This window comes from Arachis hypogaea, chromosome 1, assembly GCF_003086295.3.
Source record: "Arachis hypogaea cultivar Tifrunner chromosome 1, arahy.Tifrunner.gnm2.J5K5, whole genome shotgun sequence".
Taxonomy (NCBI): Eukaryota; Viridiplantae; Streptophyta; class Magnoliopsida; order Fabales; family Fabaceae; genus Arachis; species Arachis hypogaea.
Window position 1 is genome coordinate 18,070,015 of NC_092036.1, and position 14,261 is coordinate 18,084,275.

General features: G+C 38.7%; 1 non-coding gene across 1 annotated transcript; it reads right to left on the bottom strand.

The window, feature by feature from the left end:
• Positions 1-7,867: 7,867 nt before the first annotated feature.
• Positions 7,868-7,975, bottom strand: LOC112711571 (small nucleolar RNA R71). Its single transcript, XR_003157529.1, has one exon. It is a non-coding gene; the product is annotated as a small nucleolar RNA R71 (small nucleolar RNA).
• Between the last annotated feature and the right edge of the window lie 6,286 nt (positions 7,976-14,261).

Here is a 14,261-nt window from a genome sequence, read left to right on the forward strand (position 1 = left end):
CAGTGGATCGATTTCAGGCAACCATTCAACAAATGGAGCAAGTAGTAATTCAATGGGTTTCTAGGTGCTCAAATATACAAGGATCAGCCACATCTCCATATGGACAGTCTACTGAAGAGCGTAGCATGACGGAGATACCAGAAACCCCAGTGGACAAGACAGAGAATGAATTCATACTAGAACAAGTAGAAGACGCTGTCATTGTTCAAGAAGAAGAAGAAGTGGTTGAAGACTTAGGAGATGCAGAACCTCCATGGGAAAGTCAAGACATAGAGTCTCCTTCCAAGACGGTTGAAATTGATGCCGAGGAGGGTGTACAGCCTCCAAAGCATATCATAGTTGAATACTTGGAAGAGGTTGATCAAGAGATGGAGATTCAAGAAGAAGAAGCACAACCTACCATGCCCTTGAAAAGCAATAAAGAGGAGATTGAATTGAAAGAGAGCTACCAAGAGGAAGAGGTTGAAATTGAAGAAGCTTGCCAAGAGGTGGTAATTATCAGAAAGGAGCACAAGGGAGTGGAGCTTGCAATTTCATTAAAAATACCTCCCCCTAAGTTGCCATCATCCTTCACAACATTCAAGTGGGTAAAATTCATATCCCTTAGCTTTCTAATCCCACTTGAATATGGGCTACTGGAGACGGATGGTCAACTTAGAGCTCTTTGTGGCATCAAGAGTAAGAGGAAGATAGTCAGTGGTAAGAATTGTCCTGCAAGGTTCATCATGGTTGGAAGCTTTAAGTTTAAACGCAAAGGTTGGTATAAAGCTCAACTGAATGGGTCTAGAAAGCTATTTGGTCGCTGCAGTGAGAATTCATATCACCTTTCACCCGGCTGGAAAAATGCAGATCGAGACAAAAATGGGTGTAAAAGTAAAGTTTGGGATCCTGGAATCTGTTCTGGCATTTATCACCCCGGGAGCCTAAGAATCTGTTTGAAGCTTCTTAAGGGCTTTACATGCTTAGTTTGGGATCTCGGAGGACACTGGAATCACAAACATTGGTGGAGATTCCTGGATGAGTTCAAGCACAAGCCACCATAACAGGAAGCTCACCAAATGTCCAACTTAAGGACTTTAACTAAAAGTGCTAGGTGGGAGACAACCCACCATGGTACGATCGTTCATTTTTTATTTTTATTTAGTTTTAATTGTTTTCTAGTTTTATTTTATTTTATTATATTGAACCTGGAGTTTTGCGTCACATTCATATTAACACTGCATTCTTCAATTTTCAAAAAAAAAAGGGATTTACGCACGCGACGCGACAGCGTCGCTGACGCGTCCGCGTCATATGTGCGTTAGGAGGAAAAGAAATTGAACAGAGAGTTACACAGGAGCAGGGCTGGAGGCGTGCCAAGGGCACAAATCATCCCAGGCGACCGCATCGCTGATGCGGCCGCGTCATTTGCAAAATGGCTTCCCCACGCGTCCGCGTCACCCACGCGACCGCGTGGCCCTGGATTTCGACGTAACAAGGTGTATGGCCAAAAGTTGAGCGGGAATTGGGCTGGACTCGTGCTGGAAGCCCAAGCCCTACCATGCAACCGCGTGCCCCACGCGGCCGCGTCATTTTAAGAAAAAGGCCACCCGCGCGATCGCGTCGACCACGCGACCGCGTCACCCTGGATTTTGGCAATACTAAGTTTTGAACAGAGAGTTATGCGACCGCGAGGCTGCACTCGCGCCACTAGCACAAATCAAGTCACGCGATCGCGTGCCCCACGCGTCCGCGTCGCCTAACCTTATTGCGCACCACGCAACCGCGTCACCCACGCGACCGCGTCGCCAGCGTCGCACAACCTCTCCAGATTAGTGCCAATTTTCTTATCTTTTCTTCTCCGAATCCTTATTCTTCTTATCTTTTCTTATTTCTTTCTTCTTCCTTTCTTATTTTCTCTCACTTCCATTCTATTTTATTTAATTTATTTGCATACTTTCATTCATTGCATTTTTTTTATTTTGTGCATATTTTTATTTTCTTTTCTAAATTTATTATTTTGGTGTTAAAAATTTAATTGGAAAATTATTTTCTTGTAAATTATTATGAAATTATTTGACAATTATATATTACTTTTTGAAGGGTTGCTTGCATGTTCAATTTAATACTTTCAATAGCTTATTTACTATACATGCTATGTGTTTGTGAAAAAGCCCAATGGCATTATGCACTTCTCTATTATACTTTATACTATTCAATGCTTGCTTTTCATAAACTCCCTTTACTATTTTATTAATTGAATATAATTGTCAATACAAACATGGTGATTTATTACAAGTGATGCTTGGTCTATGCTACTCATGCCCTTTGCCGGCATGCCCATAAACACCTTGCATTCACTTGTCCTTATATGCACTAGCTATTTTCAATTGATGGCTTTTCACATGTACTCGCGAGCATGTGTTAATGTCAATTACATCCTAATGTGCATCTATCACCACTCTTCCGTTCTCTTCCTTGCTATATATCTATTTGAATTTAATTTACTTTCTCTTTCCTTCTTCAGGATGGCCACCAAGGAAGGAAAGGAGAAAGCTACTCCCAAACCGCCGGCAAGGAAAGGAACAAAAAGAGCTCAGCTGAGAAACCACAACCCCCATCCACTTGCACATCTCAGCATGCACCGAGGATGGTGCAATCTTTAAGTGTGGGGAGGTCGATACCGATCTCCATGGGTTAGTTATTTCTTGACTCAACACCAAAAATTTTTTATTTTATTTGTTTGTTCATTGTTGCATTTGCATAATTGATTGCATATTTGTTTGATATTTTGCATATTTTACCACTTGGTTGAAGTAATATTTTCTTTTCCAAGAAACCTTTTAAAGTATTTCACTAATTTGAATAAAATTTTTTGTTACACTTGTTTGAAGAAATATTATATTGGAACATGGTTTAGAGCTCGAACACACAAAACCTGTAAGATTTTTTAGCCTAATTGATTGGTTGCATTTTATCAACCAATAATTTATTTTTGATGTGTGTTTTTGTCTCTAAAATTGTGATCTTTGTCTTGCTTAATTCTATATTTCCATTATTTGATGTATACATGCACTTACATGATTGAGGCCTTTGTTTCACTGAGCTCACATACCCATATGGCCTTACCTTTCATTATCCCTTGCAAACTAATTTTGAGCCTATTATACCCATTTGTTCTTTATTTTAGCACATCATCAACTCTAAGTGAAAAACAATAATGTCCTTAATTTGAATCCTTGGTTAGCTTAGACTAGTGAAAGTGCTTATGATTTAAGTGTGGGAAAATTGTGTTTGGAAACATTTGGTTTGAGAATTGAGTATGTTAGAAATTTCTGAAAATGTGAAAGAAATGTTTAGGACATGTTTATGCATTCAATAATTTAATCATATGCATTGAGAAAAACAAAAGAAAAATAATATAAAAAAAAGAGAGAAAAATAAAAGAAAAAGAAAAGAAAAGAAAAGAAAAAGAGCAAATAAAAGGGGACAAAATGCCCCAAAGTGAGTGGTGAAAGCAATGCATATGAGTTGTACTTGAAATTAGAATGTATGAATATGTGGAAAACATAGTTAATGGATGGTTAGATGTTGTATTATGATTACATGGATTGTCTAAGTTAGGTGGAAAAGTTTAAGTTAATTAAGGATTAAGATTTTTAGTCCACTTGGCCAAATACAATCCTACCTTGACCCTAACCCCATTACAACCCTTAAAAGACATCTTGATATGTGTATTTATGCATTAAATTTTTGTTGATTGTTAGATGAAGAGTAAGCCTTAGAAAGCAAGGTTAGTAGAGAATTGAGAGAGTTGAACCTTAAACACTTGAATGATTAGAGTGTATATACTTCCAATGAGGGTTCGATGCTCGATTCTTTGTTCCCGGCTTTCATGAGCTATTTTCTTCTGCAAGTTTACTTTTACTTAATTTTTATGATTTGAATCAGTGAAATCCAGTTCATATATGTTCTTGAAAGATTTATTTATTTTAACCAAGTAGGTAGAAACATTCTGCATGTAGTTGCATTCATATAGATAGGATTGCATTTCATATTAATCTACCATTCCTCTTAATCTTTATAGTTTCTCTTGAGCTTAGCATGAGGACATGCTAGTGTTTAAGTGTGGGGAGGTTGATAAACCACTATTTTATGGTTTATCTTATGCTCAATTGAGTGGATTTTATCAACTCTTTACCCACTTATTCATAATATTTGCATAGTTTTATATTTCCTTCTTGATTTTGTACTATGATTGAAAACGTGCTTCTTTGATCTTATATTTGTTTATTATTAATCCTCTCTTATTACCATTAGATGCCTTGATATGTGTGTTAAGTGATCTCAGAGATTACAGGGCAGGAATGGCTCAGAGGATGGAAAAGAAGCATGCAAAACTGGAAGGAATACAAGAAGTTGGAGAAATTGCTAAGCTGTCCAACCTGACCTCTTTGCACTCAAACGGCTATAACTTTAGCTACAGAGGTCCAAACAACGCGGTTCTAATTGCGCTAAAAAGCTAACGTCCGAGGCTTCGATTTGATATATAATTTACCATATATGCCCCGACGTCAGGCGATGCGAACACGTGGGTCACGCGGACGCGTGACCTGGCAGGAACACAACCCGCGCGGCCGCGTGAGCCATGCGGCTGCATCACTTTTCTGCGACCTGTACGTACCAGAATACGCTGGGGTCGATTTCTGGGCTGTTTTTAACCCAGTTTGCGGCCCAGAAAACACAGATTAGAGGCTATAAAGTGGGGGAATCCATTCATTCAAGAGGAGGCTCTCATAATTCACTTTTCATGTTTTAGATGTAGTTTTTAGAGAGAGAGTTTCTCTCCTCTCTCTTAGTATTAGGATTTAGGATTTCTCTTAAGTTTTAGGAGTGGCTCTCAATCCCGGGTTCTTTATTTATTCTATTATTTTATTTTAGTTTGTTAATGTTGGTTTACGAACTTCATGTTAGAATTGATTTCTTTTATTAATGCATTTTGAGGTATTTCAGATTATGATTGTTTTATTCTGTTTAAGATTGCTTTCAATTCAATTTAGATTTATTTTTCCCTTTCGGCTTTGGTTAAATAATTGGTGACCCTTGAGTTATCAAACTCATTGTTGATTGAAAATTGGAATTCTTCAAGAATTAATTCAAGTTCCAATAACTCTAGTCTTTCCCAAGGAAAGATTAGGACCTGAGGAATCAGAATTAATTCATCCACATAACTTACCTTCATAGTTAGAGGTTAACAAAGTGGGAGAAGAATCCAATTCTCTTTACAATTGATAAGGATAACCAGGATAGGACTTCCTATTTTCGTACCTTGCCAAGAGTTTATTTTATAGTTATTTATTTATTTTATTTCTTCTTATGCGACATACTGCTCCCTAATTTCTAAAACCCCTAATTTACGAACTCATAACCAATAATAAGAACATACCTCCCTGCAATTCCTTTAGAAGACGACCCGAGGTTTGAATACTCGGTTATCAATTTCAAGGGGTTTGTTACTTGTGACAACCAAAACGTTTGTATGAAAGGACTTTTGAAAGTTTAGAAACTATACTTGCAACGAGGATTTATCCGCAAATTTCTAGACCACGCAAAAGTTCTCTCATCAATGACCATAGCTTGCTCCATACCAACAATCTCCGTGGGATCGACCCTTACTCGCGTAAGGTTTATTACTTGGACGACCCAGTGCACTTGCTGGTTAGTTGTGCGATGTTGTGATAAAGAGTTGAGATTGCAATTGAGCGTACCATGTTGATGGCACCATTGATGATCACAATTTCCTGCACCAAGTTTTTGGCGCCGTTGCCGGGGATTGTTTGAGTTTGGACAACAGACGGTTCATCTTGTTGCTTAGATTAGGTATTTTTCAGAATTTTTAAGAATGAATTCTAGTGTTTCAAGGTGATGTTCTTATCATCACCAAAGCTGATTGATCTTCATCAATTTAGCTCTTGCATGTAATGTCCTGCTGAAGCTTGGCTAGCCATGTCTAATTCCTTTAGACTGAAGCTTTAGACTAACATTGCATGATTCCTGGAATTCTTATTAAAAATTTTGAATTTCTTTATTTTCTTCTCCATATAATTTTCGAAAAAAAAACCAAAAAAATTACAAAATCATAAAAACCTAAAATATTTCTTGTTTGAGTCTAGTGTCTCATTTTAAGTTTGGTGTCAATTGCATGTTTCTGTTCTTTTTACATTTATCATGTGTCTTCATTGATCTTCAAGTTGTTCTTGATGATTTACTTGCTCTGATCTTTAAATTCTCTTGTTTTGTGTGTTTTGTTGTTTCTCATATGCATTCTTAATTTTTTAGTGTCAGTAGTATACAAACTTCTAAGTTTGGTGTCTTGCATGCATTGTTTATTTGATTTTAGTTGCATTTTGATTTTTCCTCATCATTAAAAATCCAAAAAATTTTTAATTTGTGTCTTTTCAAGTCAATAATGCAGAGAATTGAAGATTCAGAACATACAGCAGAGGAATTACACAAAAAAAAAGCTGGGCATTCAAAACGCCCAGTGAAGAAGGAAAACTAGCGTTTAAACGCCAACCAAGGCACCTGGCTGGGCGTTTAACGCCCAAAAGGGAGAGTTTTGGGCATTAATCGCCAGAATGGATACCATTCTGGGCGTTTAACTCCAGGATGGCACAAGAGGGAAGATTTTGTTTTTAATTCAAATTTTTTTCAAGTTTTCAAAATTTTTCAAAATCAAATCTTTTTCAAATCATATCTTTTCAATCATATATTTTCAAAATCAATTTCTTTCCATTCTCAAAAATACTTGCTAACAATTAATGATTTGATTCAACATTTCAAGTATGTTGCCTTTTCTGTTGAGAAAGGTTTAATGTTTGAATCATATCTTTTCTTGTTAGCCAAGTCATTGATTTTAAAAATCAAATCTTTTTAAATTGTTTTTCAACATATCTTCTCAATCATATCTTTTTAAAACTATATATTGTCAATCATATCTTTTTAATCACATATTTTTCAAAATAGGTTTTCAATCATATCTTTTTGATTTCTAATTTCAAAATCTTTTTCAAAAATCACTTTATCTCTTTCCCAATCATATTTTTCGAAAATCATTCTTTAATTTTTCAAAATGTTTTTAAAATCTTTTTAAATTTATTTTCAAAAATTTCTTCCCCTCTTCTCACATCCTTCTATTTATGGACTAACATGTACAATTCGAACTCTATCTTTCTAAGTTCGAATTCTTCTACCTCTTCCTTCTATTTTTCTTTTCCTCTGACACCTCAAGGAATCTCTATACTGTGACATAGAGGATTCCATATTTTCTTGTTTTCTTCTCTTTCATATGAGCATGAGCAAAGACAAAAGCATTCTTGTTGAGGCTGACCCTGAACCTGAAAGGACCTTGAAGCGAAAGCTAAGAGAAGCTAAAGCACAATTCTCTGTAGAGGACCTAACAGAAATCTTCAAAGAAGAAGACATGGCAGCCGAAAACAACAACAATGCCAACAATGCAAGGAAGGTGCTGGGTGACTTTACTGCACCTACTCCCGACTTCTATGGGAGAAGCATCTCTATCCCTGCCATTGGAGCAAACAACTTTGAGCTTAAGCCTCAATTAGTTTCTCTAATGCAACAGAATTGCAAGTTCCATGGACTTTTATTGGAAGATCCTCATCAGTTTTTAGCTGAATTCTTGCAAATTTGTGACACTGTCAAGACCAATGGGGTTGACCCTGAGGTCTACAGACTTATGCTATTCCCTTTTGCTGTAAGAGACAGAGTTATGATATGGTTGGGCTCACAACCTAAAGAAAGCCTGAACTCTTGGGAAAAGCTAGCCAATGCCTTCTTGGCAAAGTTCTTTCCACCTCAAAAATTGAGTAAGCTTAGAGTGGAAGTCCAAACCTTCAGACAGAAGGAAGGTGAATCCCTCTATGAAGCTTGGGAAAGATACAAACAATTGATCAGAAAGTGTCCTTCTGACATGCTTTCTGAGTGGAGCATCATAGGTATCTTCTATGATGGTCTGTCTGAACTGTCCAAGATGTCATTGGATAGCTCTGCTGGAGGATCTCTTCATCTGAAGAAGACGCCTGCAGAAGTTCAAGAACTCATTGAAATGGTTACAAATAACCAATTCATGTACACTTCTGAAAGGAATCCTGTGAACAATGGGACGAATCAGAAGAAAGGAGTTCTTGAGATTGATACTCTGAATGCCATATTGGCTCAGAACAAAATATTGACTCAGTAAGTCAATATGATTTCTCAAAGTCTATCTGGAATGCAAGCTGCACCAGGCAGTACTAAGGACGCTTCATCTGAAGAAGAAGCTTATGATCCTGAGAACCCATCAATGGAAGAGGTGAATTACATGGGAGAACCCTATGGAAACACCTATAATCCTTCATGGAGAAATCATCCAAATCTCTCATGAAAGGATCAACAGAGACCTCAACAAGGTTTCAACAACAATAATGGTGGAAGAAACAGGTTTAGCAATGGCAAGCCTTTTCCATCATCTTCTCAGCAACAGACAGAGAATTCTAAGCAGAGCCATTCTGACTTAGCAACCATGGTCTCTGATCTAATCAAAACCACTCAAAGTTTCATGACTGAAACAAGGTCCTTGGTGCACAAAATTGCAATCACACTTTTGCAACCCCGCACAACTAACTAGCAAGTGCACTGGGTCGTCCAAGTAATACCTTACGTGAGTAAGGGTCGATCCCACGGAGATTGTCGGCTTGAAGCAAGCTATGGTTATCTTGTAAATCTTAGTCAGGATATTAAAATTTATCAGGGTTGATTGTGAAAAGTAAAAGAACATGAAGTAAGTACTTGTTTTGCAGTAATGGTGAACAGGTTGAGGTTTTGGAGATGCTCCATCTTCTAAATCTCTGCATTCCTACTGTCTTCTTCTTCAAGCATGCAAGGCTCCTTCCATGGCAAGCTGTATGCAAGGGTTTCACCGTTGTCAGTGGCTACCTCCCATCCTCTCAGTGGAAATGTTCAATGCACCCTGTCACGGCACGGCTATCCATCTGTCGGTTCTCAATCAGGCCGGAATAGAATCCAGTGATTCTTTTGCGTCTGTCACTAACGCCCCGCCCTCAGGAGTTTGAAGCTCGTCACAGTCATTCAATCATTGAATCCTACTCAGAATACCACAGACAAGGTTTAGACCTTCCGGATTCTCTTGAATGCCGCCATCAGTTCTAGCTTATACCACGAAGATTCTGATTAAGGAATCCAAGAGATATCTACTCAATCTAAGGTAGAACGGAGGTGGTTGTCAGGCACGCGTTCATAGTTGAGAATATGATGAGTGTCATGGATCATCACATTCATCCGGGTTAAGAACAAGTGATATCTTAGAACGGAAGCAAGCATGATTGAATAAGAAACAGTAGTAATTGCATTAATCCATTAAGACACAGCAGAGCTCCTCACCCCCAACCATGGGGTTTAGAGACTCATGCCGTGGGAAGTACACAAAGAAACGTGTAAAGTGTCATGAGGTACAGATACAATGTCAAAAGATCCTATTAATAGTAAGCTAGTAACCTAGGGTATACAGAAATGAGTAAATGATGTAAAAATCCACTTCTGGGTCCACTTAGTGTGTGCTTGGGCTGAGCATTGAAGCTTTCATGTGTAGAGACTTTTTCTGGAGTTAAACGCCAGCTTTCATGCCAGTTTAGGCGTTTAACTCCAAGTTTTATGCCAGTTCCAGCGTTAAACAATGGGAATTCTGAAGCTGATTTGCAACGCCTGTTTGGGCCATCAAATCTCGGGCAAAGTATGGACTATTATACATTGCTGGAAAGCCCAGGATGTCTACTTTCCAACGCCGTTGAGAGCGCGCCAATTGGGCTTCTGTAGCTCCAGAAATTCCACTTCGAGTGCAGGGAGGTCAGAATCCAACAGCATATGCAGTCCTTTTCAGTCTCTTAATCAGATTTTTGCTCAGGACCCTCAATTTCAGCCAGAAAATACCTGAAATCATAGAAAAACACACAAACTCATAGTAAAGTCCAGAAAAGTGAATTTTAACTAAAAACTAACTAGATCATACTAAAAACATACTAAAAACAATGCCAAAAAGCGTATAAATTATCCGCTCATCACAACACCAAACTTAAATTGTTGCTTGTCCCCAAGCAACTGAAAATCAAAATAGGATAAAAAGAAGAGAATATACTATAGACTCCAAAATATCAAGGAAACTTAGCTCCAATTAGATGAGCGGGACTAGTAGCTTTTTGCTTCCGAACAGTTTTGGCATCTCACTCTATCCTTTGAAGTTCAGAATGATTGGCATCTATAAGAACTCAGAACTCAGATAGTGTTATTGATTCTCCTAGTTAAGTATAATGATTCTTGAACATAGCTATGTCATGAGTCTTGGCTGTGGCCCAAAGCACTCTGTCATCCAGTATTACCACCAGATACATACATGCCACAGACACATACTTGGGTGAACCTTTTCAGATTGTGACCCAGCTTTGCTAGAGTCCCCAATTAGAGGTGTCCAAGGTTCTTAAGCACACTCTTTTTGCCTTGGATCACAACTTTATTTCTCTTTTTCTTCTCTCTTTTTTTTTCCGTTTTTTTTTATTCACTGCTTTTTCTTGCTTCAAGAATCAATTTGATGATTTTTCAGATCCTCAATAACAGTTCTCCTTTTCCTTCATTCTTTCAAGAGCCAACAATTTTAACATTCTTAAACAACAAATTCAAAAGACATATGCACTGTTCAAGCATTCATTCAGAAAACAAAAAGTATTGTCACCACATCAAACTAATTCAACTAGTTTCAGAGATAAATTCGAAATCCTGTACTTCTTGTTCTTTTGTGATTAAAGCATTTTTCATTTAAGAGAGGTGATGGATTCATAGGACATTCATAGCTTTAAGACATGAATTTTAAATTTTATTAATTATGAATTAAAAACAAGACTAAAAAATAGATATAAGATGAGATTAAAAAATAGAAAAACAAAAAAAAATTTAAATAGGCCCTTAATGATAAAGGTTTTCACAGAGTTAGAACTCAACAACCTTGATTTTGAGAAGTGGATGCTCCCTCAAATTGAGAGGAGAATTTCTGGCGTTTCAGCTCTTGGAGTTCACGCCCCTGCTTCTCTTGTTCCTTCAGTTCTGATTCTGCTGTTCTTCCTTAAGTTGCTCCATAGTCTCTTGCAATTTGGTGATAGATGCTTCTAGGCTGGCCCAGTAGCCAATTTCAGGAAATTCAGGGAGGAACTCCTGCGCCCTCCTTTTGATAGAGTTGTCTTGCATTTGTCCTTCCATTGACTTCTTGGTGATTGGATGTTCAATGGGTATGAATTCATCTACTCCCATCTTTACCCCAGCCTCTTTACAGAGCAAGGAGATCAAGCTTGGATAAGCCAGTTTGGCTTCAGTGGAATTCTTATTTGCAATTGTGTAGATCTCACAAGCAATCACATGATGAACTTCCACTTCTTTTCCAAGCATAATGCAATGAATCATCACTGCTCTCTTGATAGTGACCTCAGAACGGTTGCTAGTGGGCAGTATGGAACGCCCAATAAAGTCTAGCCAACCTCTTGCAATTGGTTTGAAGTCTCCCCTCTTGAGTTGGTTTGGGACACCCTTTGAATTGGTTATCCACTTAGTTCCAGGGAGGCATATGTCCTCTAGAACTTGATCCAACCCTTTATCTGCTCTCACCATTCTCCTATTAAAGGATTCAGGATCATCCTGCAGTTGAGGCAATTTGAAGATTTCTCTTATTTTATCCAGATGGAAGTACATAACTTTCCCTCTGACCATGGTTCTGTAAGTATGGTAAGCAGTTCCAGTCATTCTCTGCTTATCTGTTATCCACAGATTTGAGTAGAATTCCTGAACCATATTTCTTCCAACCTTTATCTCAGGATTGGTCAGAACTTCCCATCCTCTGTTTCGAATTTGCTCTTGGATCCCCGGATATTCATCTTCTTTCAGATCAAATTTAACTTTCGGGATCACTGACCTCAGACCCATTATTTTGTGATAATGGTCTTCATGTTCTTTGGTTAAGAACTTCTCTTGATTCCAAAGATTCTTTGGATTATTCTCTTTCTTTCCTCTTAAATTGGTTTGTTTTCCCTTAGGAGCCATGATCTTGATGAATCTTGGCTTAGTGATCACGGAAAAGCACACCAAACTTAGAGGTTTGCTTGTCCTCAAGCAAAAGAAAGGAAAGAAGAGAGAGGAGAAGAGCAAATTTGAATAGTGTGGGGGAATGAGGAGGCCGAACGTGTTTTTATAAGGGGGTGAAAGGAGATTTCGAAAAAAATTGAAAGGAGATTTGAGAAGATATGGAGAGAATTTGAGAGAAGGGTGAGTTTTTGAATAAGATTTGGGATTGATTTGAGAGAGATTTGAAAAATGATTTTGATTTTTGAAGATTTGAAAGTGAATGATGAAAGGTTGAAATGTGTTTATGTAGAAAAGTATGGGTAAGAAAAGGAAAGTTTGAAAAAAATTTGATCGGAAAACAAAATCTTGGTCCCCCACCTTTCTGGCGTTAAACGCCCAGAATGGTATCCATTCTGGCGTTTAACGCCCATTTGCTAGCCAATGTGGGCGTTTAACGCCCAGCCAGGTGCCCTGGCTGGCGTTAAACGCCAAAATCCCCTTTTTCACTGGGCGTTTTGCTAAACGCCCAGGATGCTGCACACCTGGCGTTTAACGCCCAAAATGGCACCCTTACTAACGTTAAACGCCCAGAATGGTGCCCATTCTGGCGTTTAACGCCCAAAATGCCCCTTACTGGCGTTTTTTTGCCAGTAAGCTCTTTTTCTCTGCTTTTTGTGCTGAATCCTTCTGTAACTCTGTGAATTCCTTTAATTTTGATAATTGCCTCTGTAGAAATAAAACATATAACCTGCTAATGACTGGGTTGCCTCCCAGCAAACGCTTCTTTATTGTCTTTAGCTGGACCTTTACTGAGGATCAGTCCAGCCTCAGTTTTGAGCATTCCTGCTCAAAATTGCTTTCAAGATAATGCTTGATTCTCTGTCCATTAACAATGAACTTTTTGTCAGAATCAATATCCTGAAGCTCAACATATCCATATGGTGATACTCCTGTAATCACATACGGACCCCTCCATCGGGATTTAAGTTTTCCTGGAAACAATCTGAGCCTAGAGTTGAAGAGCAGAACTCTTTGTCCTGGCTCAAAGACTCTGGATGACAACTTCTTGTTATGCCACTTCTTTGCCTTTTCCTTATAAATTTTTGCATTTTCAAAGGCATTGGGTCTGAACTCCTCTAGCTCATTTAGCTGGAGCAACCTTTTTTCACCAGCTAATTGAGCATCCATGTTTAGGAACCTGGTTGCCCAGTAGGCTTCCAGTTCCACGGGCAGATGGCAGGCCTTCCCATAACACCAGTTGGTATGGAGAGGTTCCTATAGGAGTCTTGAATGCTGTTCTGTATGCCCACAGAGCATCATCCAAACTCTTTGCCCAATCCTTTCTTCGGGCCATCACAGTCCGTTCTAGGATTCTTTTTAGCTCTCTGTTGGAGACTTCAGCTTGCCCATTTGTCTGTGGATGATACGGAGTTGCCACTTTGTGACTAATTCCATATCTGACCATAGCAGAGTATAGCTGTCTATTGCAGAAATGAGTGCCTCCGTCACTGATTAGTACTCTGGGAATACCAAACCTGCTGAAGATGTGTTTCTGGAGGAATTTCAGCACGGTCTTGGTATCATTAGTGGGTGTAGCAATTGCTTCTACCCACTTAGATACATAGTCCACTGCCACCAGAATGTAAGTGTTTGAGTATGATGGTGGGAATGGACCCATGAAGTCAATTCCCCATACATCAAACAATTCTATCTCTAATATCCCTTGTTGAGGCATGGCATATCCGTGAGGCAAGTTACCAGCTCTTTGGCAACTATCACAGTTACGCACAAACTCTCAGGCATCTTTATAGAGAGTAGGCCAGTAGAAGCCACATTGGAGGACTTTAGTGGCTGTTCGCTCACTTCCAAAATGTCCTCCATACTGTGATCCATGGCAGTGCCATAGGATCCTTTGTGCTTCTTCTCTGGGTACACATCTGCGGATCATTCCGTCTGCACATCTCTTAAAGAGATATGGCTCATCCCATAGGTAGTACTTGGCATCTGAAATTAATTTCTTTCTTTGCACTCTGCTGTACTCCTGGGTATGAACCTCACAGCTTTATAGTTTGCAATATCTGCAAACCATGGAGCTTCCTGGATGG